Here is a 3700-nt window from a genome sequence, read left to right as displayed (position 1 = left end):
TTTTATGCTGGAATAATAATGATCTTATTATAAAATTTACCATATCATGTGTTAGACTTGCTATATTGTAGACAATGGTATAAGAATGATAAAAAAAATACATTCTTCAAAGTAGATATGAGGAAAGCACTAAAATTCAGAGATATCTTCTGGCTACTAACAGAGTTCAAGGAGACATAGGTTGGAAAACCTTCCCGGGTGTTTTGTTGTCTCTTAGATGTGTAAAAACAGTCTTTAGTTTATGAAATTGAAGTATTTTGAAAGAGAACGAAAAGGAATATTCACAATTTCCTGAATATTTTGCTAATTCATGGGTTTTTTCCCCTCCCTAGGAGGAACATATGCAGGAGGAAGAGTTATCTTGTCTTAGAAATCAGAGGTTCGGTTCACAAAACAAAACTGCCCTTTGGAGTATCTAGGAAAATGAAAGGCAACACAAAGTTACTTTTAAGTATTTCGTGTCATACCCTTCACCTATGGTATTTAATCACCACCATTATATTTTTATAGACTGAAAAAGCTGACGTAAATACACAAATATTTATAAACATGCATCTCATAGCCTATTTTGCTGCTTCTCTCAGGAAATTGGAATGGGTACATTAGCCATAGGTGCTTGGGCTCAGCAGCACCTTTTCCTTTCCCTGTTTTTAAGTGGCAAAATGTGACTTCTGTAGCTGGTTATGTGCAGGTCTGCTGTAAATGAGCAAACTGTTGCTCTGTTAGAACTTGCAGCCTTCTTTCCAATTCTCTTCATCACGCAGCTTCTCAAAAAGCTACTAATTGGCACAAGTTTCTAAGTAATAGCACTGGGATTCGTTGTCTGTGAGAATATATCTTGCAGCTTGTTCAGATAAAACTACAGGACTTCTGTTCTCTGTGTAGGCTCATGAGTAGGCTACTGATGCAGTGGTGGCTCCTTGAATTATTTTTTTTAATAAGTAACAGTTACATTTTCCGTAGGGCAGGAAAATGGAAATTTCTACAAAACTGGGTAGATTTGGGTTTGTGTTTTTTTTTTTTTAATAGGAAGTTTAGTACTCTTGCAGAAGCCACAAGAGTGACTACTGGCTCAGTTGGAAGGTCTGTGTAGCCCAGTATTGTGTCTCCAGCAAGGGCCAGAAGTGGATGCCTAGGGAGGAATATAAGAACAAGGCACGTAGTGATTTTTCCCTTGAGTGCGTTTTGAGCCTCCAAATATGTGCTACTTGAACTTTGAACGATGATTGTACTTTAAACATAGAAAACGCCAATTATCTGAGGCTTTTGGATAAACAGGATACTTGCGAGAGCAGGATTCCTTTCTCTGCAGGGCCAAATAACAGAACATATTCAGTAAATGCCAAAGATGTTTTCTGAGGAAAACATCAATTTAATTAATTAATTTTGTTAAGGAATTACATCTTTTTTAAAAAAATTACAAAAAAAAATTAAGTAGGAAGAGTGACTTAAGAAGTTTAAAGAGAAACACCGTTTTGTTGATGAATTTCCCAAATCCTCAATGTGAAGAGGAAGCTAGGTCAAGGCAGATCATGTCTGAGGACAGATGAAATAAGCTGCTTTCTATTTCAGGAAGTTCAGGAAGAGATGTGGAAGCTGTATGAGGCATCAGTAAACTGATATTCCGAAGAAGCAGCAGAGTTTTTATTGTTCTCTTCGGTTGCACGCAATTTGCACCTGTGGGCAAAACCTCTGTTTGAGGTGCTTCTCTGCACGTGTCTTCTATTAATATAGTTATGATCTCTATCTACAGTTAGATGAATTTAAGGACAGTCTTTGAAGTTTAAGGAAGGTGATATGCTAGAGGAGATGTCTGTATGTATTGTGCTAGAACTATTTCTAATTGTCATTAGCTCTTTCAACGGATCCATTTGGATAATACGTTTGTGTTTCTCTGTTTCATGATCTTCAAAAGGTTCTTGGTCAAGAATTGTACTTTCGTTTTTTTCTTTTTGGAAGTCAACGCAAGAGGAAGCTATTCATTATTCTCATTCTGGACTGAAATTCAGACCTAGGGTGTCTTATCTCTTCTCAATCTGAAAAAAATCACAAGCTTGAAAAATCAGCATAGAAGTGCTTGGTATAAATAAAGTAAATAACAGTAGGAGGAAATAATTCAATCTAGTTTGAGTAGATGATAAAATGTCTATAGAGGTTTAATAAACCAGTCAGCTGCAAATAGAGATGATGAATTCTTGGCAATAATAATCAAATGATCAGTCTGATACAGTAACTTGCAAGATACTACCTAGACGCAGATAACCTCCGGGATGCATTGCCCAGATTTAGCAATTTTACTGAAGTCTTCAGAAAACGTAATACATCTCTAAGCCATTTAAAAGTTTTCTTCTTTCTTCTGTCTGTAATATAAAGCAGTTCCCACCCTCTTGACATTATAGACTAAATGATTCAGATCTATTGGCTCTTGGTTGTGGAAAAATCTGCCTGGAGGTCAGTTGTGGTTCATACCACAAGCAGCCATCCTTTTTTTCACTCGGCATAACTTCAGGCTGCATTTGTAAATGGACACAATATCTTTACTTTCAGCTGCAATTCATTAAAGGTCTGCGTGGAGTCGTACGCAAAGTAGAAGCACTTCTGCGTGCTTCATGCATGCAGTGGACTGTCTGTGAAAGTCAGCTGGCCCCTGTTCTCTCCAAGCAAAAAGTAAAAGAGATGACAACAATTTAAAGGAGGCCAGAACAGAGAAATACTGAGAGAGAATCACGGGATAGTTTGGGTTAGAAGGGACCTTTAAAGGTCATCCGGTCCAACCCCCAACCTAGAACCTAGATGAGGCCATTGCTGCGGCTCTGATGGTAACGCCATATGAACACCTTCCTGCGTGATGGAAAAGCAGCAAATCATTCCAGCCTAGAAACTGCTTTAGTAGTGTTAGAGGAGTTCTGCTGGGTCCCCAAAACTCTCTTCTCAAATTGGAAAAGTGTTTCTCCCTGCCTCCCATTTCCTGTACACAACAGTTGGACTTCAGTAATCATGACTTTTCTATTTCTTTTCTGATTTACAAGCCCACATGAGGTCTTTTGGATTTATTATGCATGGACCAAAGTGTATGTGGGAATGAATGATGATCCATCTTTTTTTTCTTTTTTTTTTCTTGTACTAAACAGTTTGGGGGGTTTTGATTCTTTAGTTTTTAACAGACGTATCTTTTTCCTTTTGACAACTGTCTGAAATATGTTCCTTTAAGAACCTCCTACATGGTATGTAGTTGCAATTTGTAAACACAATATGTCAAAGAATGATTTGACTCTGTGATGAGGCAGCCAGCTATTTGCATGTCATGAGGTCTAAGGGAAACAAACTGACCCTCAGCCTTCCTCCATCCAGCCAAATTCTGATGGGACCCTCAAATAGCTCTGGCAAAGCATTCTGTTTCTTTTGGACTTGATGAATGCTTGTTTCTGTGAAGTCGTGTAATTATTTCTTCCTTTATTTTGCTGCACAAGTTACCAAGAGAAGCAGCTTAAAACCAAATGTGAGTATTGAGGCTCTTTTCTATTATTCCTCTATTTTATGATCTTTAAATGTGGTAGTATAGAAGGTATCTAATTTAACATTTTGAGCAAGTAAGCAGGAACTTTTTTCTTCAGGCACAAAACTCCTAATTAAATTATATGCAGAATTCTACACATGTATCAAAAATATTTGATGTTGTGTACCAAAAGAAATACCACTC

At 37.4% G+C, this 3700-nt stretch overlaps 1 protein-coding gene across 3 annotated transcripts in view; it reads left to right on the top strand.

Annotated features, from left to right (window-relative positions):
• The first annotated feature begins 2304 nt into the window (after positions 1-2304).
• FHL5 (four and a half LIM domains 5) overlaps positions 2305-3700 on the top strand; it is a 31731-nt gene continuing 30335 nt past the window's right edge. For 2 of the 3 annotated variants that reach the window (XR_010070389.1, XM_063329937.1), the window contains exon 1: positions 2307-3499. The gene's annotated coding sequence lies outside the window, so the exon portion shown is untranslated. Of the gene's footprint in view, positions 3500-3700 lie in introns of all 3 variants that reach the window. The other variant, XR_010070390.1, reaches the window with a different exon arrangement.

Source organism: Chroicocephalus ridibundus, chromosome 3 (genome assembly GCF_963924245.1).
Source record: "Chroicocephalus ridibundus chromosome 3, bChrRid1.1, whole genome shotgun sequence".
Taxonomy (NCBI): Eukaryota; Metazoa; Chordata; class Aves; order Charadriiformes; family Laridae; genus Chroicocephalus; species Chroicocephalus ridibundus.
This window is presented reverse-complemented; position numbering and strand designations above follow the sequence as displayed.